The sequence below is a fragment of the Cajanus cajan genome, chromosome 1 (genome assembly GCF_000230855.2).
Source record: "Cajanus cajan strain Asha chromosome 1, NIPB_CcT2T_4, whole genome shotgun sequence".
Lineage (NCBI taxonomy): Eukaryota > Viridiplantae > Streptophyta > Magnoliopsida > Fabales > Fabaceae > Cajanus > Cajanus cajan.
Window position 1 is genome coordinate 74,097,412 of NC_138517.1, and position 25,980 is coordinate 74,123,391.

The following is a 25,980-nucleotide window of genomic DNA, read 5'->3' on the forward strand; positions in this document are numbered from 1 at the left end:
CTTCAAGCTTGAAGTAGAAGCTTGATGAACCAAGGCAAGGTTGGAAGGAACCTCGAGGGAAGCTTAGAGAAAGAGTTCTCTACGGTTTTGGACTCTTGAGTTGAGAGATAAATCTGAAGATTGATTCTCATTTATGTCAAAAGTGTTTACAAGAGTGTAGAAAACAAATATATAGGATAAGGTAGCTTGTAGGAGAAGCTAACCTTAACCATGGTTCATTAGGAACCATGGTAAGGTGAACTTAACTCTCTACGGTTTAGCTTAGCTTGCAAGGGAAGCTAACCTTGACCATGGTTCACTTAAGAACCATGGTAAGGTGAGCTAACCTTGCTTGAGTTTAGAAACTTGCAAGACAAGCTTCCAAACTCAAGGAGAAGCACTTAGAGAATTCGGCCAAGGAGGAAGGAAGAGCTTAGGCGGCCATGGTTCAAAATGCTCCTTGATTTAATTTGAAAATCTTTGATTTGGTTTAGTTAGGTTCATCATATGATGATTAGACCTAGCTAAATCAAATCTATGAAAAATTAGGAGCAAAATGAGTCCAATATGCAAAATTTTGCCTAGGCCCAACTCAGGCCCAATTTCTAAGCACACCCTCAAGCATTGCTAAATGTCACCCCCCTTTTTCCTACTGAAAAAAAATACAAAATGAAAGTATCAACTAGAGAGGTTAAATGGAGCTAAACTCTCCAAGTAGCCTACCTCAAAAACAATATACAAACACTAGGAAAAAGCAAGTAAAGTGCCTCACAAATACAAAGGCAAAATAACCTATACAAAAGACTATGTATAAACTGTACATTATAAACAAGTAGAACTAAGGCCTTCTCTTCATGATAGAGCATTCCAAGTGAAGATTACCTTGGGCCTAACAAGACCATTAGTCTTCTCCACATCCAGCTCTTCCTATATCCTTCTAGCCATAGCTCTAGTTACTGGGCCCTTGGCCCATGGTCTATCAATTCGTGTAGGGCAATCTTGAGTTAATCTTCGCTTAGTTGGTTAACTCGGATGGAACAAGGATTAAGTGGTTAATAGAGTAATCTTTTGAGAACCAGGGATAAAAGAGTTGCAATCTGAACACGGAGTCAATCTATTTTACTTGCTGTGTTATCTACATTTATTGTGTTACAACTGAAATTCTGAACCAAACCCCCCCCCCTTCGTGTGTTTAAGCCTTTAGCGGTAAAAGATGGTCCTTGGGAGACAACCTAGGAGTCACTTCACTACAAGAAAAATTGTTATTATCTACGGAATATTATCTACGGAAATTTTTCCGTAGATAACATTTAATTATCTACGGAATATTATCTACGGAAATATTTCCGTAGATAACATTTAATTATCTACGGAATATTATCTACGGAATATTTTCCGTAGATAATATTTAATTTTCTACGGAATATTATCTACGGAATTTTTTCCGTAGATAATTTCCAGTTATCTACGGAAATATCCGTAGATAAGTTATCTACGGAAATTTCCGTAGATAACTTATCTACGGAAATTTCCGTAGATAACTTATCTACGGATATTTCCGTAGATAACTGGAAATTATCTACGAAAAAAATTCCGTAGATAAATTCCGTAGGTAAAACTTTTTTTTTATAAAATAATTAAAATATTTAATTTAACATCATTAAAAAAAATAATCATTATAAAATTTATTTTTTTTAGTTTAATTATTTATTATAATACTTTTTATTTACTAAAAAATTATTTTTAATTAAAATATAATTTAGAATAATGAATAGCTTTAACTTTTGTGTACCATATTTAATGGAAAACATAAAGAAAAGATGAATTCAATTTTACTTTATTAAACGTAAGAAACAAATTAAAGATTGAATTTTTTTAACAAATAAAAACTAATATAACAATTAATAATTTATATTTCTATTTATATTAATTATAAATACTTCTTATATTATATAATAATTCATATAATTTATTTAATATTTTTGAAGTTAAATTTGATTATCTTATTTTTAAAAGATTCAATAATTAATTTTCTTATTTAAATATTAAATTTATTTTGAAAATACTCAATTGAGTCTTTAATTTTTTAAAATATATTAATTTAATCAAATTTCTTTTCCTTTTAACTTCAATTATTTTTAAAGATGAATTAAATATATATATATATTATTATTATTCATAATATAATAATTAATTATCGAGTGCTGTGTAATACTTAATAAAAGTTACACCCGGTATTACTGTTAGTATAACCTGTTTGTCTATATATATAGAGACAGAGACAAAGAGACTGAGGAAATGAATGGAAGAAAAATAGTTAAATGTATAGTTGTTTGATTATATGTATATAGTAATAGATAAAGGAAAATATATATACGTCATCTTGTAACTAATTTTTGTCTCCAAAATAATCGATAATTATATACCCTCAATTCTTAAGAAATAAATAAATAATTTTTAGTTATTAATTTAACTTTTTATTAAAAGATTTAAAGACATGAAATGTATAATGGTATGTGATAACCTAAATAAATAAATAATTTTTAATTATTATTAACGATCAAACTGTTCAATTTAAAAATTTTAATGCATAGATCAAATTTGCAAATTTGTAAAAAATTTAAAAATCATTTGATACTTCATTTCATTAATTCAAATTGACGGATAATCATAGAATCATTTTATACATTGATTAAAATTAATGAAACGAAGTATCAAATGATTTTTAAATTTTCTAACAATTTACATATTTGATCTATGCATTAAGAACTTTAAATTGAACGGTTAGATAATTGAAATTTCATAGAGAAAATGAGTTATTGAACGGAGTAAGTCTATGTAACTCTTAGAGTAAAAAGATCCATCTTCTTTAATATATATATATATATATATATATATATATATATAAAATTTGCTTTCCTTTTGTGTTTCATTTTCTGTTTATGGTTTTTTAGTTTATTAGTTGTCATCGTACATGTGTTTGTTACCTTTTTCTTTAATTTGGATTTTATACGATGTAAGTTTTAATTAGATATTCAGCGAATCATATTAATAAAGATTTCAACAAATTATATTACTATTAAACATCCGATAAATAAGGATATATTTAAAGAAATAACTTATTTAAGATATTATATAATAAATTTTTATGTAATAAGATCAATGAATATTGATATGTTTTAAGAAATAATACTTGTTTATCATGAAAATAAATTTTGATTGAAAATAAAATAAAAATATAAAAAGTAACTAAATAACTTTCAAAATGACATTCTATATCACAATAATATTAAAATGATTTTATCTAATTTTTTTTTTAAAAAAATAATATTAAAAATTAAATATTTTTATAAATACTAGAGATGTTAAATCACTTTGTGCCACTAATAATGATAGGTAGATAAAATATTAGAAGATTTTACGTAGTTATTTAGAGAGAATATAATTTTTTTTATATTCAAAGAAAAAGTGTTATACATAAAACTTTAAGATTTTGTTAAAATTTCAAAATTGAACTATTACTATTGTTATTATAAATATATTATTATTTTTAATTTGAATACTATTATTTTGCATTTAAATTAAATTATATTAATCATTATTTTCAAGTTTAAATTAAAATATTATTTATATATTAATTTAATTAATAAAAAATATAATATAGTAATTTTAAAAATAATTGTATTTTAAAGATATTTATTTCCTATTATTTATAGGAGTTAAAATGGTAGTTTTTTTTAAATAAAAAATATATTCTTAAAACACAAAACGTCACAAAGAAGAGAAGAGAGACAAAGTTTAAACCCTAATATACAGAGAAGAGAGGCACGAGGTTCGTGAGAGGCACGATTTTAAACCCTAATATACAGAGAAGAGAGGCGGAATTGGAATTTGAGTGAGAAGGTGTCGATGATACCGAAAGAGCCGGAGCAGGTGATGAAGATGAGAGGCGGTTGTGTCTTCGCCGTCGCCACGTCTCGCGCTCAAGTGTGTATCGACTCCACCGTGCTCTCGATAGACTCTCCTCGTCCAACACCACTCCATCCACTTCCTTGAACCACCGCATCACCGTCCGCGATTTCCTAACCCTACACGAATCCCGCACCTTCCTCCTCGTCCTCCTCAACAACCTCCTCCTCTCCAATGCCCCCTCCCGCATTCCCCTCCTCATTTCCCAAACCCTAAATTCAAACTCTCACGCATTCTAATTCGACGATGTAGACGTCACCGAGCACGAACTCCCCACGCTCCACGCTGCCATGTGTTCCACGCTGCTCGCCGTCTCCGCCATTCTCGACCTCTGCCTTGTCAGGAAGCTCAAGGTTCGCCGTTTTGAGAAAGTTCTCAAGCACGACCTCTTCATCTTGAACAACCCCAAACAACGATCCAATCTCGGCAACGAAGGTTACTTCCCTCACGCCACTGACCTAATTTTTCTTATTACTCTTCAATTGTGTGATTCTCTTGTTTTTAATTTTACGCGGTGATGTTTGGAGCTTCTAATTGCGCTGTTTTGTTCTGTACCTCACTTCTTTTTTACTGCTATGCTTTAGTTGTAGGTCTACATTTATTGAATTTGCCTTTTGACTAATTTTTGTGCATAATGGGCCTTGTATGAGCAGGTTGCAGTTGCTGCTATGGATTGCCAAAGTCTCGACGTTGCCAAGGTTTCGATCTAAATTGGTTTTTTTTTTCTTCTATTACTTCTTTCATTCCAGAAATATCTAATGGTGAAACTTCATTTTCTGGACCCATTTTTTGCAATATTAATGCTGTTAAAAAATCTGGACAATCGGATCATAGATTACGGGAAAGCAATCACAACACTCATAAAGACCCCAACTGTCCAAATGAAAAGAAGAAAAGTGTGAACCAGCAAGGTGAACAGACCACAAAAGCTGCTACAGCCATGAGTGTAGACCCCTAAAATTGTCCGGGTCGGAAATAAAGCTAGAAGACTCTCGAAGACTGAAGGATAATCAGCCAGAAGGACTCCTGGAAGACCCTAGGAGGGTTCTCTGTAGGTCTAGAGGTCTTAGAATAGCTAAAAATAAAGAAGTGGAGGGAAAAAGCCCAATACGGCCGTACTGAACTTAATACGGCCGTATTGAAGCTTCAATACGGCCATACTGAAGTCAGTACGACCGTATTGACACTTCAATACAACCGCAGCGAACTCAATACGGGCGTATTGAAATTTCTGAACTTCAATACGACCGTATTGAACTTCAATACGACCGTATTGAAGTTCAAAAATTTCAATACGGCCGTATTGCCCCTGTAGGCCGTATTGCGCCTATTCCCTATAAATATGACGTCAATTGGACGTCATTCCACACTTTTTCACTCAGTTTTGACTCCCTCCTTGAGTATTCTGGGGTTTTTGAGCAGTGTTCTGCCCTAGAAATCTCTCTGGGAGTCGATCCGACGAAGTTCTGGAATTCCGAGTACTTAGCTTGGAGATTCGAACCTAGTCGAGGGGAAATCTCTTTGATTCCCTTAGTTAAAATTTTGTTCTAGGAGAGCGAGGAGCGGGCTTGTAGAGCGAGGGAACGCCAAAACGCTTCCCAGTTCATTTTCATAAAAGCACGCTTCAAGAGGTTTCCCTTCAATCCTTCCTTTTACTGCTTTCTGTGTGAATATTTAAACTGTCATCATGTAGATAGTCAATTTATAATTGCTTAGAATAAATAGGGGTAATTTAGTAATTTTATACTGTTCTGTTAAAAATAATCTGTCATAGGGAACCCGAAAGGGGCGCTGTGGGGTGCTAACACCTTCCCCACGCGTAACCGACTCCCTTACCCAACTCTGGTTGTAGTGGCCAAAGTTGATTTTTAAATCAATTGCCTTATCCCTTTTTCCAATGTTTTGAGTAAAACATTGGTGGCGACTCCACGAACCCTCCTTTATGAAAACCACTAATCCATGGAGGGTCCCGCTTGAGATTAATATGGATTAGTGAGCCTTTTAATAAAATTGCTCGTTTGACGAGGTCTCAGTTTGAGAATAAGTCATTCTAGCAATCCACATTTTTCAAACAAATAAACGAGTCCAACCATCCTTCGCGAATGCCGAAAGCCCGTTCCGGGCCGGTGGCGACAGATGGCGACTCCACTGGGGAAGCCTCGAGAGTCAGTCCCATTTAGTGCCAGATTATTTTCAACAAATAATAGTTAAAATTACTTTATTACCCCTCACTTGTATGATAACATGTTTATCTATTTGGCTTTAATAACTGTTGTATTTTTAAATTTACGCAATTGTTTGAAATAAAAACTGCACACAAACCTTTGCACACAACAGTTCCCTCTATACCCGGGGGCATGAGTGATTAACCATAGGGAGTGGATGTTAGTACGGCCGGTTGTCGAATGGGTCTATAGGTGCCCGTAGACCGTTGTCGGAAAGCATCACTCAAGGTGATAACCATGAACTTGAGTCCGACGGTGCGTTGGAACTTTCCATCGACCTACGACGAGAGGAATTGGGTCCTTATAATGGGGGCACCTTGGGGGCCTTTGACCAAGTGAGAACAGTTAGATCCTCCTTGAATATGCACTTTTCTGCAGGAGACCCCTACCTCGTGATTCGCTCGTGACTGTTCGTGGATGAGTGAATTGTTTGTGCATTGATTATGTGACATTGTATGAGCATACATTGCATTATTTAAACATACAACATTCCTTTTTTTTAAATAAGAATAAATGGGAATAAGAATCTTCCATTACATGGTGTTAACATCTACCTTCATTACATTCATATAGGTAGTTTCCCTTTTCACCCAAAAATACAAAAAATACAAAATACCCAAAAAATATTCAAAAAATATATATGTATTTATCCCAAACCAAGCAATATCATGCATCATATTAGGAAAATCCTAAAAAACATGATAATGCTTAGTTGAATAAACACTATGCATGCATATTCAACTTCATCATCTCATATCATGCATATAGATCATGGAGAGATCTAGGAGTCATTCATACATCTCTCCTAGTAATTCATTAATAAACATTAATAAAAAGAAAGAAATAATCGATGCGTATGTTCAAAGAATGGATCGCGCGCCGTTCGTTATCAAGTGTAAGCCAACAACCATGCCAAGCGAGCATACGTCAACTCCGTTGTTGGTAATCAAGACGAATAAAGGGGAATGTCCGACACCATTAAGGATCGCAACTCCAAGGCCTTTCCCTTACAAATCAAATAAGGCTGTGTCGTGGATATACGACATCCACTCTTCTGCCGACAGTGATATCTCCAATATCGCTGGACTTGGGGGCATGACTAGGAGTGGCAGGATCTACACTCCCGATGATCTTCATAACAAAGCCCCCAAGAATAAAGAAAAAGAAGAAAATAAAACCGAGGAAAAAGAATCCGAGGAGGAGACAGACGAGCTGTTAAAGTATATCCGACAGAGCGAGTACTCCATCGTGGATCAACTTCATAAGACGCCAGCAAAGATTACGCTGTCGTCGTTGATCCGAAGCTCCGAACCGCATCGACAAGATCTGTTGAAAGTCTTGAACGAGGCATATGTGTCGCACACAATCTCCCAAGACGAGTTTGAGGGGATTGTTAATCACATCAAGGCTAATGATCACCTCACCTTCATCGATGAAGAAATCCCCGCCGAGGGATCAAACCACAACAAACCCTTGCACATCTCTATAAAGTGCAAGGAGTATCACATCGCTAAAGTTTTGGTAGATAATGGATCTTCCTTGAATGTGATGCCAAAAAGAACGCTCAAGCAATTGGCAATCAAGGGAGTCCAAATGCGCCCGAGCAACATGATCGTTCGAGCCTTCGATGGTTCTAAAAGAGAAGTGGTGGGAGAGATCAATCTTCCAATCCAAATTGGACCCACTATCTTTAATGTCGAATTCCAAGTGATGGACATCACTCCTGCATACAGCTGTCTCCTCGGCCGACCTTGGATTCATGATGCGAAAGCTGTACCTTCTACGCTCCACCAGAAAGTCAAATTCATTGTGGGTGACAAGCTGGTGACTGTACAAGCTGAAGATGACATACTCATCAGCAAGCCATCCAACATACCTTATGTGGATGCAGCAGAGGAAGCTTTGGAAACCGCCTTCCAAGCATTGGAAATTGCCAATGTTGAAACGTTTCCTCGAGAAATGAAGAAGGTAGCTCATATGCTCACAAAGAACGGATACTTGCCAGGACAAGGATTAGGCAAGGACTCCCAAGGAATCCCGGAGCTACCCATTATCAAGGATAATCCGGGGAAACAAGGGTTAGGATACAACCCTGTTAAAGATCAAAGAACGAAGAGGAATCAAGATCCTTCTCGACGTTCTTTAAGCCAGATCTTTAGGAAGGCCGGTTCACAAACGTCAAGGCCAGCTGTTGTCATCAAGTGTCCTTCTCCTTCCGATAGGGATGTATAGACTCAGTGACTATTAGAGATCACTCCTCGGGGACAGCCCGACCCCCGAGCCTCGATAGGGCACATGTTTCCATTATGATTATAATAAAATCATTCTTCATTAATTCTTTATTGCTTCTTTTCTCGCTTGCAATAAAATTCTAGACCACATTATTTTAACCCTGTTTGAATAAACATGAATGAGGTTAAAATCATCTTAATAAAAATAAACCCACATCATTTTTATGTGGAAGTGTGTGTGTCAACTTGGAGCACCTTTTCTTGGCCTCAATAAGTGCCGTCATGGATAAAAAGAAATCCATTCAGGACAAAAATCCTAAAAAACAAAAAAGCTCGGCAGGAAACCCAAAAAGGGGGCTGCACAAAAATAAGAGCAAAAGACCCGCTAGGAATCCCACAAAAGGGTGACCTAGGCAAAAATTAGGGTTACAAAATAATGAACAAAAACAAAAGCCCGCTAAGACATCACAAATGGGTGTTTTAGGCAAAAGTTAGGGCCATCAAAAAAGAAAAACAAAATAAATCCATGATGGTACCATCAATCGAATTCAACAAGGGACTCAAGAAAAGCTATCCAAGTTGTCAAAGCACAATCATTAATAACAAAGATGTGCTTAACCTCATAAGTGTTTAATCGAACGAGCCTAAACACATAAGCCTACCATGGCCAGCCATTCTTACAAAAACAAATTTATCAAAATAAAAATAAATCCCCTCTAAAACACAAACTTTTGAAAATATATCCTTTCCTTCTTTTCTCTCTTGTCCCAACGATTTTTGAATAATCTAGTGGAAACATGGAGATATAGTGGTCAATAGGAGGGTTGACACATCTTCTAAAGAAAGGGAAGAATCATTTGGTTGATGACACCAAAATCAAATATGCATCATTCCTCGGTAACAGAAATCGGCAGAGCACAGTCCGTCTGGAGGAATGGCAAAATCCAAACACAAAAACGCATCGGTTAATTCTTTTGAAAAAAGGATCAAATAGAATTAGGTGCATCATACTGCATACATGCATACAGATGATAGGTGTACTGGAAAATCACTTATTCTCTGTTTATTGAAAAAACAAAAAATAATAAAAAATATAAATTTCAGAAAAAAAAAAAAAAAAAAAAAAAAAAAAAAAAAAAAAAAAAAAAAAAAAAAAAAAAACAAACAAACAATGCGCCCGTACCATGTTCAGTACACCCATACTAAAATCAGGGTTATGAACAAAATTTCAACTCAACATGGGCGTACTGAAATGGATGCGGCCGTATTGGCCATAAAGAAATTTTCAAAGACCTCGTCATGAGGCAACCACACAAAAATAGAAAAATAGAAAATTGCTTGTGTATGACAGCAGCAAACAAAATGCAAAGATTCAGAAAATCAACAGCGTCATACAGAATAACTGAGCCTGGAGAGGCTTGCCGAAAGAATACTCTCAGAATAACTGAGCCTGGAGAGGCTTGCCGAAAAAATACTCTCAGAATAACTGAGCCTGGAGAGGCTTGCCGAAAAAATACTCTCAGAATAACTGAGCCTGGAGAGGCTTGCCGAAATAATACTCTCAGAATAACTGAGCCTGGAGAGGCTTGCCGAAAAAATACTCTCAGAATAACTGAGCCTGGAGAGGCTTGCCGAAAAAATACTCTCAGAATAACTGAGCCTGGAGAGGCTTGCTGAAATAATACTCTTTAAGAATAACTGAGCCTGGAGAGGCTCGCCAAAATAATACTCTCAAAATAATTGAGCCTGGAGAGGCTCGCCGAAATAATACTCTCTCATAAAAACTGAGATATTTCTGTACAGAAAAAGCCGAAAAACAACAAAAAAGGCAAAAATACAGAAAAAGCCAAAAAAATGACAAAAAAGGCAAACATACAGAAAAAGTCAAAAGTCGACAAAAAAGACAAAGATTTCACATCTTTCAGAATAACTGAGCCTGGAGAGGCTCGCCGAAATAATACTCTTTCAGAATAATTGAGCCTGGAGAGGCTTGGAGAAATAATACTTCATCAGAATAAATGAGCCTGGAGAGGCTCGCAGAAATAATACTCCCCAAAGGGAACCTCAGCTCACGAAGCCAATATCCAACAAGAGCTTTCAAAGCAAGATCGTCAAAATCTCCCAAAGGAAGTACGATCATCCAAGTAATATATAGGACTTCAGACTTCCTCAGTGGAAAATAGCTCTCCGACTCAGGCATTGAGTGAGGCTAAGCCTGTAGAGGCTTCCTAAATAATACTCTCCCGATCAGACAGAATAATTGAGCCTGGAGAGGCTAGCCGAAATAATACTCTTTCATCATAACTAAAGCCTGGAGAGGCTCGCAGAAAAAATACTCCCTCAGAATAATTGAGCCTGGAGAGGCTCGCAGAAACAATACTCTTCCTTCAGAATAGTTGGGCCTAGAAAGGCTCGATTCCCCAGAGATATCTCAAGCTTACACTCACGGGCCAAATCCCCCAGCGAGAGCTATCAAAGCAAAATCGACGCAACCCCCAATGGAAGTGCGATCATCCAAACAGTATATACTAGTCAAAGGACTTAACACTTCCTCAGTGGAAGATAGCTCTCCGACTCAAAGCGCTGAGTGAGGCTAAGCCTGCAGAGGCTTCCTAAATAATACTCTGGGATACATAAGATCCCTCATTCCCCAATCGCCTACTCAGAGGCATCCCTGCAAAAGGAGGAAAATCAAAAAAATAGATCAATAAATATTCCCCAAGCGGAATCCGGCACTCAGCCGAACACTGGACTTCAAATCCCCAGTCGCCTACTCAAGAGGCACTCCTTCAAAAAGGAAAACCCAAAAAAGAAATCAATAACAATTCCCCAAGTGGAATTTGGCTTTTCAGCCAATCATCAAACATCAAGATAATTCGCCTACTCAGAGGCACTTCCTTCAAAAAGCAAATATCATAAAAAGATCAATAAGTATTCCCTAAGTGGAATCCGGCTCTTAGCCAAACATCGAACGTCAAGCCGATACGCCTAACAGAAGAGGCTAATCACAACCAATGACAAAATCCCCTAGCGGATAACAGCCTACACAGAGGCTACAAAATCAGAAAATCAAAAAGAGTCACCCGAATAAGGATAACCGGGATACTCCACCAACGTCGAAAGGACGTCAGCCAATCATAAGGCATCGCTCAACTTAGAGAGAGAGCATCTGTGTCTATACCCCAAGGAGTCAGAAATTCCCCAAGGGTACCAACAATGCAATGCAAGTTGGGGCACAGGAACCTGTGAATGATTGCACATCCCCTAGACGGATCCCTGCGTTATCCAGCCCTCAGTGGCACAAAAATCAAAAAACAACCGTCGAAGCAGCATCGTGGACTGTGGAGACAAAATCATCACAAATCCCTGGAAAGGAGATATTCACGCTACCCCGTCGTCACAAACACGGAGGTACGCAGCTTCCGGCTCGGGCAATGAGCGAAGCTATCTCTGGAAAAGGGGTACTCACCGCTTACCGTTGTCACAAAGGTACTTGGCTTCCGGCTCAAACAAAGAGTGAAGCTAAGCCTGGAGAGACGGTACTTACAGCTTCCAGCTTGGGCAACAAGCAAAGCAAGGCCTGGAGAGGCAAAACTCATACTGCTCACCGTCGTCACAAAGGTGTTTAGCTTCCGGCTCAAACAAAGAGTGAAGCTAAGCCTGGAGAGACGGTACTCACAGCTTCCAGCTTGGGCAACAAGCAAAGCAAGGCCTGGAGAGGCAAAACTCACACTGCTCACCGTCGTCGCAAAGGTGCTTGGTTTCCGGCTCAAACAAAGAGTGAAGCTAAGCCTGGAGAGGCGGGTACTCAACCATCAGCGTCATCAGAGGTGCGTTGATGTCCAACTTCCGGCTCGAGCGTCGAGTGAAGTTGACCTTGGAGAAGGTAAACTCAGCTACCGAGGATGTCAAAAGCGCCGAGGTATGCACCCACCTGGAGAGGCTACTCAACATTTTTCCACCGGAAGACGCTACAAGTCAGAAGGTCGGCACAATACCCGGACAATTGGGTCAACTCCTTTACTTGTCAGCCGATACACCAAAAGGCCGTCCGACTAAGTAAAGGGGGGGCAGCTGTAGACCCCTAAAATTGTCCGGGTCGGAAATAAAGCTAGAAGACTCTCGAAGACTGAAGGATAATCAGCCAGAAGGACTCCTGGAAGACCCTAGGAGGGTTCTCTGTAGGTCTAGAGGTCTTAGAATAGCTAAAAATAAAGAAGTGGAGGGAAAAAGCCCAATACGGCCGTACTGAACTTAATACGGCCGTATTGAAGCTTCAATACGGCCATACTGAAGTCAGTACGACCGTATTGACACTTCAATACAACCGCAGCGAACTCAATACGGGCGTATTGAAATTTCTGAACTTCAATACGACCGTATTGAACTTCAATACGACCGTATTGAAGTTCAAAAATTTCAATACGGCCGTATTGCCCCTGTAGGCCGTATTGCGCCTATTCCCTATAAATATGACGTCAATTGGACGTCATTCCACACTTTTTCACTCAGTTTTGACTCCCTCCTTGAGTATTCTGGGGTTTTTGAGCAGTGTTCTGCCCTAGAAATCTCTCTGGGAGTCGATCCGACGAAGTTCTGGAATTCCGAGTACTTAGCTTGGAGATTCGAACCTAGTCGAGGGGAAATCTCTTTGATTCCCTTAGTTAAAATTTTGTTCTAGGAGAGCGAGGAGCGGGCTTGTAGAGCGAGGGAACGCCAAAACGCTTCCCAGTTCATTTTCATAAAAGCACGCTTCAAGAGGTTTCCCTTCAATCCTTCCTTTTACTGCTTTCTGTGTGAATATTTAAACTGTCATCATGTAGATAGTCAATTTATAATTGCTTAGAATAAATAGGGGTAATTTAGTAATTTTATACTGTTCTGTTAAAAATAATCTGTCATAGGGAACCCGAAAGGGGCGCTGTGGGGTGCTAACACCTTCCCCACGCGTAACCGACTCCCTTACCCAACTCTGGTTGTAGTGGCCAAAGTTGATTTTTAAATCAATTGCCTTATCCCTTTTTCCAATGTTTTGAGTAAAACATTGGTGGCGACTCCACGAACCCTCCTTTATGAAAACCACTAATCCATGGAGGGTCCCGCTTGGGATTAATATGGATTAGTGAGCCTTTTAATAAAATTGCTCGTTTGACGAGGTCTCAGTTTGAGAATAAGTCATTCTAGCAATCCACATTTTTCAAACAAATAAACGAGTCCAACCATCCTTCGCGAATGCCGAAAGCCCGTTCCGGGCCGGTGGCGACAATGAGCATATATAAATTACGCATCCACCCTGCTTCTGATGAAGGGACATGCTCGAGAGACTCGGTGCAGGTTGAGACAGCATTTCTTTCACAGGATTTTTTCGTTCCAGAGGCCGATTCTTCGTGGCTGTATGACCCATTTTATGTTTATTTTTGTCTCTCTATTACTATCACTCTTCAGTGGTACTTCTTACATTCTAACTACATTAGCATGCTTTTAGCATTCATTTTTCTAATTTTTTTCCGTGTTACTTGTTGTGCTTACAGGTTGGAATCAAATATTCTTCTTGTGGGGTGTATTCAGAGGACGGAAGGTGAATATCTCAGCTACCACACCAGTTTCAAATTCTCTTAAGGTATTGACAAGCGTGGAAATTCTTTACTTGCTGTTTTTGACCAACAAAGATATGTCTTTTCTATCACTGAAATGTTGATTGAGACGGGATAATACTTCAAAATACTAGATGATCATATTTATTTATGTTATATTCATATGTTGATTGTTTATGAGATTTCTCTCTAACAACCACTCCACCAAATTTACTGTTGCATAAATGCATAATACTTGTATTTCATTACTTAACTTGTCAGTTAGTCATCTGCTGTCCTCGATTGTTGTCTATTTTCTGGGTAGTGTATCGTTTATTTTAAGTTTGAGTCTCTTTTGGCCCCTTTATTCTCTGTCAGTGGTGGATGGAGAAAAATAACGGCTTTCCGATCTGGCTATATGATATTATTCTTTCAGAATTTATTGTATCATTCTCGTTAAAATAATATGGCCGAGTTCAAAGCAGTTGAGGTATTCTCTTCAATATTTTATGATCACCGAGGCATGTCATGGACTCAAATATCACTTTTTTTGTGTTCATGTTTTGCATCAGGCTTTAGGACTAAATAAATATGTATTTTATGACTTGTGTAGCTGTTGAATGGCTTGTTCAAGGAATGTCATCAACTTGGAGAATCACTGATTACTGAAGGGCTAATAAAATATGAAGATATATAAGAAGCCAAGTCTAGCAAAGGGGGAAGAATCATTAGAATTGGTTTGCCAGCATATTGCCTTTTCAAAGCACTCTTACGTTCTTTAAAAGCTGACTCGACCGGTATATTGATAAGTAAGTGATCACTTGCTGAAGTTCTAGTTGTCTTTTCCTCCTTTCCTCTTCCTATTTATAATTTAATTTTCTTGAATGGACAATAAAACTTTATTGTATAACCATTATGATCTAACTTAAAAGATAATTATTATAAAAGTTTTTTTTATACTCCCTTCAGTTTTAATTATAGGATCCAAGTTTTCAAATTAGTTTGATCTTTATTATGATAAGACTCAATTTATTATGTTTTTAGCATTAATTTCAAATTTATGTATTTATGAGTTCAATAAATGAGTAAAAATTTATTTAATGTATACGTCTTTTAAAATATAAATAGTTTCCTGTTTTTGTTCTTGGAAAGTAAAAACTTTGAAAACTTATATTAAGTGTCTCTTTAATTTAGGGGTAATCTGGGAAAATTTTTTATTAACTATATAATATATATTGCATTCATTTTGGATTTCATTGCTTGTTATTCTTAACTTCTATTGTAATTTATACACCCTGTTTTCCTGGTTTGCAAGGGCTGTGTTAATGGAGGGACATTGTTGCCCGAGCAGAAGATGAATTATTTTTCCCATTTCTTGAATTTGCAGTTATTTCTACTTGCTACTTCTATTTGGTAAAATGAATTATTTTAGCATTCTTATTTTTCTTAGTTATTTCTGGCACCTTGCTGGTTTGTGCTTTTTTTTTCTGATTGGATCTTGTTTTTGAGTTGCGTTGCTGGTGCTTGTGTAGTTCTGTTGATAATCTAAGAGAAATTGTTGTTTTTTTATTTTTTTTATTTTATGTTTTATCTACGGAAATTTCCGTAGATAACTTATCTACGGAAATTTCTGTAGGTAAGTTATCTACGGAAATTTCCGTAGGTAAGTTATCTACGGAAATTTCCGTAGGTAAGTTATCTACGGAAATTTCTGTAGATAACTTACCTACAGAAATTTCCGTAGATAAACGCATCCGTAGATAAATTCCGTAGATAAACGCATCCGTAGATAAATTCCGTAGATAAATGCATCCGTAGATAAATTTTATATCCGTAGATAAAATCCGTAGATAACGTTATCTACGGAAAATTTTCCGTAGATAACGTTATCTACGACCTTATTATCTACGGATTTTTTTCCGTAGATAATTATCAGTTATCTACGGATTTTCATCATTATCTACGGATTTTTTCCGTAGATAATGCTGATTTTTCTTGTAGTGCTTCCTAGTACTACATTTAATTTCATTTATTTGACCAGATACGGCTTCGATCAACCTCCTTCACTAGTACGTTGATGCTCCAAGATGAGGGTGGTACCTGCAAAAGAGACTGATGCTAAAGTCAAGGTTTGTGGGAGTATTAGTCTCATAAAAATAATGCACGTACCTTAGTATGGATTAGGGTTTTACTGGGCTTTACTGGGCTTTGGGCCCGAGATCAGTTATGACCTATTTGGGTGATGAGCTGAGGTCATACAGCGCGTGTCCGAGGCTTTGCGCTGAGATGTCGAGTTTGAGCTCGGCATGGCAGTATGGATAGTACAGTAGCCCCTCAAGCTCTGAAGACCTTGGGTCGAGGAGTTAAGACTGAGCTCGTCAAGGAGTAGTGACCCTTCCCGTATGCTTGCCTATGAAGACGCCATGTGTCATAATTGTCGCTTCGTTCTCGAAAACGTGTGGGCGGCGTGTTAATGAGGAGGACGGTTAATGATGGTAGTGCTTCATCATGATGGGGCCTCATTAATATGTCATCAGTCTTGTCCCCTTTGCTGACACGTGTTATTGCCATTTTGAATTCAGGAAAACCCCTTTTTCTCTCTCTCGCGCCTTTTCCTTTTCACTTTACTCTTTTTCGTTTTTTCAGCTTCTTGCGTACGCCGGTTTCATTCTCTTCTGTCACTCTCCATCTCCGCTTTCCCTATCTCCGTTCTCCTCCGTCGCCATTTTTGGCAACTGAGTTCTCCACCTTCCTTATTGTTCTTTCATTTGTCAAAGGAGTACCAAGTACTTCAATTTCCCTATCCTCTCCTTCTTCTCAAATCTTTTCATTTTCTTGATGGCTGGTAACAGTGGTGCTAGTCTTTCTGCGCCTGCCAAGGGCAAGGGTAAGGCACGCAACAAGGTAGTGGGATGGGGAATGTCAGAGCGTGTTCAGGTCCTTCCTGGAGGTCAATGCGATACAAAGATTGCCCAAGGTCTATGATTCTTCCGTCTCTGCGTTCATCCAGCTCGAGCCCTGTCAGCCCGACGAGCGTGTCTATATGGGGGGTCCTTCTAACCCTCCTTTCTTTTATGTGTACCAGTGTCTTTTCAGGGATTTAGGTGTTTGTCTTCCTTTCACTCAATTTGAGTGTGACTTTTTGAATTTTATCAACTCAGCTCCTTGCCAGTTGCACCCCAGCAGCTGGGGTTTTTAGAGGGCTTTCCAAGTCTTGTGTTCGGCCTTGGGGATAGAGGTGTCTCTGCCCGTTTTTCTTCATTTTTACCAGTTAAAAATGGGTGTTCCTCCTTATGGCTTTATGTCTCTGAGTGGGAGTAAGGATGGGGGTCTGTTTTCCCTTTACTGTACTTCCAGTCATATAAAAATTTCAAACAAGAATTTTTCCAGGTGGCGCTTGTGAATGTCAACTCGTTGGAGGATGGGGCGTTCTACTTCGGCAGGTTGCCAAAGTTTCCTTTCTATTGGCGGCCAGCCCTGACTAGATTTCACGGGGTGCGGAAATTGTAATTGATGGTTTCAGAGTTGGCCGCCATTAAAAACCTTGAAGTGCTTCCTCACCTGCTGGATTGCAAGCTCGTCCTGTCGCTTGCGAACTCGGCATACAAGGAGAGGGCCTTAGAGAGTGAGTATCCCGTCTTTCTTAGATTGTTAGGGTTTGTGAAAGCTTATTTTGTTGATGTGTCTGTGCTTTGTGTTCGCAAGCATAATGGGCAGGAACAAATGGCGTGAGTTGAAGCACTGCTACAACATCGCCGAGATCGAGGTTCTAGAGCCTCAAGAGGAGGAGTTTTCCCCCCTAAAGACGAACAGGAAAAGGAAGAGGGGGGAAGGAGGTCGAGGGGACCTCCGCCCCTCGGGATGTTGAAGAGGTAACCTCCAAAGCTATTGATGCTAACGTGGTGGACTTCACTAGGAGTCTGCCGGCTGAGGAGGCTCCGCAAGCGGCCACCGAGGAGATGGCTCAGGACACTGAGCAAGTTGCTCAGGCTATCGAGGTGGTGACCCATGCTGCTGAGCAGGTAGCCCAGGCCGCCGTGGTGAGTACCTCGCTTTTTGTTTTTTCTTCTATCTTCTGTGTTGTTCTTTTGTCTTCTGACATAGGTCCATTTTTTGCAAGTAGGGGACGTTGTCGAGATCCAAGCGGCTCCGAGCTTAGAGATGCCTGAGGCAGGTGTTCCTATTGCTGAGCAAGGGATGCATGTTGCCGCTTCTGTTGCTGCCGAGGTTCGCGACAAGGGGCCAAGTTTTGAGGTCCCAATAGCTACGTCTGCAATTTTGTGCCATCATCTGGTCCATCGCAGGGGGCTTCCCAGAGCTGATACATTGCCCACCGCTTCGGGAAGGACGGCTCTGAGGTGCGATTGGACCATGTGAGTGCATCAGTTGACATGGATTCGCTGTGGAGTACGGGGGTGACCGTTGAGAAGTTCTTTCCCAAGGGTTCACTGAGCTTGGAGGACTAGGGGATGATCGAAGAGGTCGGGCCCGTGGAAGGTCTTGACGCTGCCCAGGTCTTTCTGCAGAGGACTATGGCCATTGTGGACCACTGGAAGCATAAGTGGTCCAAGCAACAGGAAGACCTAGTCAGACTGAGGGGCTGAGTTCATCCCTTGAAGGAACTAGCCAAGGCCTTGAGGGAGGAGAACAAAGCCTTAAAGGATGAGAACTGGGCCTTGGCGGGCATTCTCAGGGATGCCAAGCTACAGAACGAGGTTGAGCTTCAAGCTGCTTAGAGGGAGGTGGAGAGGATCTGGAAGTCTTTGGAGATTGCTCTGAGATCTAATGAGACTTATGCTGGCCAGGTCTGGGAGTTGTAGGAGCTTGCCAACTCTTCCCGAGCTCGGGTGCGCTCCTTGAAGGATGAGGCCACTGCGCAGAAGGCTGAGTTGGTGGCAGTGGCCGAGAAGCGTCTTTGTGACGAGGTGCTTCTCGGCGTCCAAGCAGAGGAGAATGCTTCTTTGAAGGTGGACCTGGCAAAGTTGGTGGAGGCGAAGGCAGGGCTAGATAGGAAGCTCGAGGACACTAAGCGGGCTGTCGTGTTTGAGCACAAAAGGGGATTCCTCAAGGAAGCTCGTCAGGCTAGGCTTCTCGCACCGGGGTTCGACTTCTCCGCCATGCATGTGGAGAAGGAGGTCCGCTTTGGGAAGCTGGTGAAGGAGGACGACTTCGAGGACAACTCTAGTGAAAACGCCTCCGCCTAGGCTGCCTTTGTAATAGCTTAGTTTATTTTTCTCTGCTTTATTTTTCTCTTTGAATTCATGTGTTGAACTCTGCAAACATTGTTGTGTACATATTTTTGGTTGTTTGCCTTTGCGCTTTTGATTAGTTTGTTTGGACTTTTGATTTTGTGTTTAAGATTTAAGCTTGATTTTTTCCTGTTTGCGCGTTTTGAAAAACACGTTCAGTATTCATTGTGTAATTTTGTACCTTGTGGTGCTCTGACTTAATTTAGAGCAAAGTGATTTGTTCCAAGGTTCAAATGCGACCTTGGGTAAAAGTGAGATACTTCGCAGGGGGTTCAAACTCGACCTAGTAAGATGAATCATTTGAAGGTTTCAATTCGACCTTGTCTTAGAATAAGCTAAATCGTATGGAGGTTCGGACTCGACCTTGATTGGATCATATCAAGGTTCGAACTTGACCATGAGTGGATCATGCCAAGGTTCGGACTCAACCTTAAGTGGTTCATATGAAGGTTGGAACTCGACCTTGAGCTGATCATACCGAGGTTCGAGCTCAACCTCGAACTAAAGGAGAGTGAATTGTATGAAGGTTCGAACTCGACCTTGAATTTAGTGTAATATGCAAAATATTGAGGTTCATACTCGACCTTGACTAAGAGCGAGATAAGTCAGATTGAGGTTCAAACTTGACCTGGGCGTAAACCGTGCTAAGGTTCGAACTTGACCTTGGAGTAGAATAAAGCATGATGTAAAACTAAGAAAATATGAATGGAGTAGAATGAGTTATTTTATTGATTGTATATATGTGCCTCGTTAAAAACCCTCTCAGCCAAAAATTTAGCTGAAATAAAACTTGAGATGCGTGGCATTCCAAGTCCGTGGGATAGCTTTGCCGCTGAGTTCTTCCAACCTGTAAGCCCCATTTTCTAAGTCTTCCGCAACTCGAAAGGGGCCACCCCAGTTAGGTGCGAGCTTTCCTTCTGATGGGTCTTTTTGTGTGTCGCCCAGCAGATGCCACACTAAGTCACCAACTCAGAAAGAGCGAGGTCGCACTCTCGTATTATACCTTCTGGAAGCTCGGAGTTTGCAAGCTTCTTCATGGATCCGGGCTTAGTCTCTAAGCTCGTCAATCAAGTCGAGGTCGGTTGCTAACTCTTGAATGTTCTGCTCGTTGTTGAAGACTTGGCGTTAGTGGGATGTCTCTCCAATTTCCACTAGAATCATTGCCTCAGCTCCGTAAGATATTCTGTAAGGCGTTTCTTGCGTTGTTGAATGGGGAGTGCAATGATACGCGTAGAGGATGCTGGGAAGCTCGTCGGCCCATTGCCCCTTGGCGTTCCCAAGGCACTTTTTGAGTTCTCAGAGTATCACCTTATTAGTGGCTTCAGCTTGACCATTAGTTTGCGGATGTTCCACCGAGGTTGGCAGGTGCTTGATCCCGAGTTCTCAAAGGAAGTCTTTGAAGCCCTGCACAATGAACTGCCAGCCTTTATCAGTAATAAGGGAATGGGGTATCCCGAACCTGCATGTGATACTCTTCTAGGCGAATTTTCGTATGTTCTCAGTGGTGATCTTAGCAAGTAGGCATGCCTCGATCCACTTGGTGAAGTAGTCGATTGCCACTAAGAGGAATTTGAGCTGACCCTTTGCTGGGGGGAATGGTCCTAGGATGTCTATTCCCTATTGGGCGAAAGGCCACAGCGACATCATCTAGTGGAGAGTTTCGGATGGCTGTCGATGCACGTTTCCCAACTGTTGGCACTCCTTATACCTTTGTACGTAGGTTTGGCAATCCGACTTCAAGGTGGGCCAGTAGTATCCAGCTCGGAGTACCCTGGTCACCATTGAATAGTTCTTCGCTGTTGCTGGTATTGACGATCTTATCGTCCAAGCTAGGTGAATGCAAGGGTTTTTGGATGATGGTTCGATGTTGTCCAAGTCGCTTAGTGCTGGCGAGCTTTGATAGGAGGTCGACCCTGGTATTTTGCTCTCGCGGTACGTGCTGTATGGTGAACTCGTCGAAGGACGAGATCTGGTGGGATGCGACGTGGAAGTACCGCTATAGAAGGACATCCTTAGCCTGGTACGTCCCGTTGATTTGTTCCACCATGAGCTTTGAGTCGCTGTTGCAACTCACTCTTCAGGCTCCGAGGTCGCGAGCTAGCCTCAGTCCTGTGAGAAGTGCTTCATATTCCACCTGGTTATTGGTGACTTTGAAGCTGAACTTGAGGGATTGCTCCAAAGTGACCTGATTTGGTCCCTCCAAGATGATACCTGCACCACCACCTTTATAGTTGGAAAATCCATCAACGTGTAAGGTCCATACTTGTGATTCATCTGCCAAGGTTGGAGTCAGTTCGGCCACGAAGTCAGTCTTAACTATCACCTGGTGACTCTGGAAGTAGGGTAAGAGACACAAAGCTGCGATGACAAGTGCCAATGCCAACTTCTCGATCCTTTGGTACCGTTTCTCCATGTCTTGGAGGACTCGACTGATAAAGTAGATCAGCATCTGTACTTTCTGGTGCTCATGTATTATAACAGCATTGATGGCGCTTTCTGCTACGGCCAAGTAGAGGAGGAGGTCAGTTTTGTGATCCGGCCTCTGCAGGATTGGCAGGGTTGTGAGAAAGGTTTAGAAGCTTCGGAAAGCTTCCTTGCATTGTTCTGTCCACTCGAAGTTTTTTGGTTTTCGTAGCAGGGTGAAGATTGGCCCTACTTTCTCCGCGAGTCTAGGGATGAAATGGGACACTGACACCAACCTTTCTGCCAAGCGTTGGACTTCCTTCACTGTTTGAGGACTCTGCTTTTGGATGATGGCTTTGCACTTCTCCAGGTTGGCTTCAATCCCTTTACTGGTGATCATGAATCCAAGGAATTTACCTCCCTAGATGTCGAAGATGCACTTTTCTGGGTTGAGATGCATGTTGTGACTCCTGATTTGACTGAACACTTCGGCCAGGTCGGCAGCATGAACTTCGACTGAGGTGGTCTTGACCACCATGTTATCGACATAGACCTCCATGTTTCGTCTGATCTGCTGGTGGAAAACCTTGTCCATCAGCCGCTGGTAGGTGGCCCCTGCATTTTTTAGGCCGAAGGTGATGGAACTAGTGAAGTAGATTGAAGTTTCTTCAAGAATTCCATGCTTGGACCGAATGCTCCTTGAGGTTGAGACTTGAAAAATCCTTAGATTCTCCTTTGAAGAAGCTCCAATGGAGGTGAAGCCAAGAATGTGGTTCGGTTACTTCAAGCTTGAAGTAGAAGCTTGATGCACCAAAGCAAGGTTAGAAGAAACCTTGAGGGAAACCTAGAGAGAGAGTTCTCTACGGTTTTATGACTCTTGAGTGGGAGAGAAATTCAGATTTTATTTCTCAATTTTGTCAAAAGTGAGTACAAGTGTAGGAAAATCAAATATATAGGGGAGAGTAGCTTGTAGAAGAAGTTATCCTTAACCATGGTTCATTAGGAACCATGGTAAGGTTAACTTAACTCCTACGGTTTAGCTAGCTTGTAGGAGAAGCTAAACCTTGACCATGGTTCACTTAAGAACCATGGTAAGGTAAGCTAACCTCACTTGAAAACATAAATTGCTTAAAACATAAATTGCTTGAAAACTTAAAGACAAGAAAACATAAACTAGGCGTTGAAAGCAATTAAACCTAAGTGAGAGCTTGAAAGGCACCAAAGACCCTCAAGGACCACTCTCACAAGCACTACACGTGAATAGCTATAAAAGTTCTTAAGGAGAGATGGAGATACACCAAAGGCACTCCAAGACACTCCTTAATAAAGGCCTTGTACAAAAATTTAGAAAACAAAAAATTACAAGTCAAATGAAATTCAAATTTGTTTCAAATGAAATGTAAATTCACACTCCAAATGAAATGTAAATTTACTTTCAAATGAAATTAGTGGCTGCACCTAATTTTAAGAAAAACAAATTAGCCACTAATTAGAAGCAAATTTTAGTCACGGATTTTGTAAGGAAAAATAATTTTAGAATAAAAAATTTTCGTCACTAAAATTTGTTCTAAATTTTCGCAAACAAATTTCACAAGTAGCTTTGTTCTTTCTTTCTCCAATTCAGCCACCAAACTGCAGCCTCACAAGGTGTTTCACTCCTCTTAGAAGCAACCTTGATGTTAGTCACTTCTAGGTGTTTCCAAGAGCCAAGCCACCAAGAGAGAACAAAACTCCCTAAGCAACCACCAAGCCTTCAAGTGGATATCCCTTGCCTTGGCCTCCTACACCTTTCAAGAAGCACTCAACCACCTTCAAGACTAGAATATTAGTGCTAAAACTGAAAATGAACAATTTAGAATGGCTACACCAAATGGTAGAAGACAATGAGAAAGACTAGAAAGAATTCCACAAAATTGACAAGCAAAAAATTAAGGCAAGTTTAGGAAGCTAGCACACACAACGAATAACCTATGAATGGCACTAGAATGGATTACAAAATTAAAAGCTAAGATTATGAACAAAAACAAGACACAAATATGTGGCTGGATCAACTAAAAATGTAAGCAAAATTTCATCAAAACCGAGAGCAATTCTAAGCAAATTTTCACTCCTTTGGCTTTTTCTTTTGCTATCTTCTTTCTTTTTCTTTTGAAAAATATTTTTCTCTTATTTTTCTTTTGATGTTCAGGAGTTTCTAAGCCTTTTTAAACATTTCTAGGTCTCGGTTTTAATATATAAAACTGCAGCAAAAATATTACACAATCAAGAGGTGTTCACATGCATTTTGTAATTAGTGCTTCACTATTTTGTTTTATTTTGAGGTAAAATTTTTAAGCACTCATTATTTTGTTTTTCTTATGCATTTAGGACACTCACACCTCTGTTTTGGTTCTGTTTTAAGGTCCAAAAAATTTTAATAAGTTTCAGCCACAACACAAGACACAAGGAAACCTAATAGGAGAAGTGTTTAACAAATTTTTTTGACAAAACTTTTAACAAGACATAATAGAAACCTAACTCTAAGAAATTTGCTAGAACTAATATCAAATTAGGAACTCAATCATGTAAAGCAAAAGCACATATAGTAAGGTTCAGATTTAATAAGAAAATACACAAAAAATTCGGACTCAATCAACACAACACAAAAACTAGGTCAAACAAGCTAGTCTAGGAGTTTTCAACATATAAAGGACTATACATGACATCTATGACAAAACAAGTGATTCAAAAACAAAATCTATGCAATGTGAATGTTGTCCAATCACGGACACATGTTATAGAATGGAGAGACTCAAGCAAAAATTAAAAACGCACAAGAACAAGAGTACCTAAAACGCACAACAACAATTGATTCAAGAAGAATAGGAACAAGCAAACATGAATCAATCACTTCATATGTGACAAATAGGATCCATCAAAAATCATATTAGAACTAGATCCTTGCAGCAAACATAGATTTAGACAAAAATAAGGAAGGAACAACACGGATTCAATGAAGAAAATTTAGAACACATAACCTCAAGAGCACTAGGCTCTGATACCAAAAATGATGGAACTAGTGAAGTAGATTGAAGTTTCTTCAAGAATTCCATGCTTGGACCGAATGCTCCTTGAGGTTGACACTTGAAATATCCTTAGATTCTCCTTTGAAGAAGCTCCAATGGAGGTGAAGCCAAGAATGTGGTTCGGTTACTTCAAGCTTGAAGTAGAAGCTTGATGCACCAAAGCAAGGTTAGAAGAAACCTTGAGGGAAACCTAGAGAGAGAGTTCTCTACAGTTTTATGACTCTTGAGTGGGAGAGAAATTCAGATTTTATTTCTCAATTTTGTCAAAAGTGAGTATAAGTGTAGGAAAATCAAATATATAGGGGAGAGTAGCTTGTAGAAGAAGTTATCCTTAACCATGGTTCATTAGGAACCATGGTAAGGTTAACTTAACTCCTACGGTTTAGCTAGCTTGTAGGAGAAGCTAAACCTTGACCATGGTTCACTTAAGAACCATGGTAAGGTAAGCTAACCTCACTTGAGTTTAGAAGCTTGCAAGACAAGCTTCAAAACTCAAGTAGGTTTACTTGAGAAATTCGGCCAAAGAGAAAGGAATGAGCTAGGCGGCCCATGGTTCAAAAAGCTCCTTGAATTAATTTGAAAATCTTTGATTTGGTTTAGTTAGGTTCATCATATGATGATGAGACCTAGCTAAATCAAATCTATGAAAAATTAGGAGCAAAATGAGTCCAATATGCAAAATTTTGCCTAGGCCCAACTCAGGCCCAATTTCTAAGCACACCCTCAAGCATTGCTAAATGACACCCCCTTTTCCCTACTGAAAAAATACAAAATCAAAGTATCAACTAGGGAGGTTAAATGGAGTTAAACTCTCCAAGTAACCTACCTTAAAATCAATATACAAACACTAGAAAAAGCAAGTAAAGTGCCTTACAAATACAAAGGCAAAAATAACCTATACAAGAGATACTATATGTACAAACAAATGAAAAGGTCTTTAATCTCATCCCATTCCTCTTGGTTCTTTTAAGATATCTCCTCTTGAATTCCTTGGCCTTGGCCATAGTCCATCAGAAGGGCATCACTCTGTAGTAGTAATTGACATGATCGGTGATGAATGATGTGTGCACCTCGTCAGGTGGGTACATCATGATCTGGTTGTACCCGGAGTAAGCATCGAGGAAACTGAGGAGGGCATGCCCGAATGCTCCGTCGACCAGCCTGTCGATACTCGGCAAGGGGTACGAGTCCTTGGGGCATGCTTTGTTCAGGTCGGTGTAGTCAACGTACATGAGCCATTTCCTCGAGCTCTTTTTTACCAATACCACGTTTGCCAGCCACGTGGT

The 25,980-nt window shown here is 39.7% G+C and overlaps 2 long non-coding RNA genes across 2 annotated transcripts; both read left to right on the top strand.

The window, feature by feature from the left end:
• The first annotated feature begins 2,908 nt into the window (after positions 1–2,908).
• LOC145959010 (uncharacterized) lies at positions 2,909–4,896 on the top strand. Its single transcript, XR_014434660.1, has 3 exons — positions 2,909–4,383; positions 4,602–4,646; positions 4,783–4,896. It is a non-coding gene; the product is annotated as an uncharacterized LOC145959010 (long non-coding RNA).
• A 9,055-nt stretch (positions 4,897–13,951) lies between these two features.
• On the top strand, positions 13,952–15,426 carry LOC145959103 (uncharacterized). Its single transcript, XR_014434862.1, has 2 exons — positions 13,952–14,024; positions 14,591–15,426. It is a non-coding gene; the product is annotated as an uncharacterized LOC145959103 (long non-coding RNA).
• Positions 15,427–25,980: the final 10,554 nt, after the last annotated feature.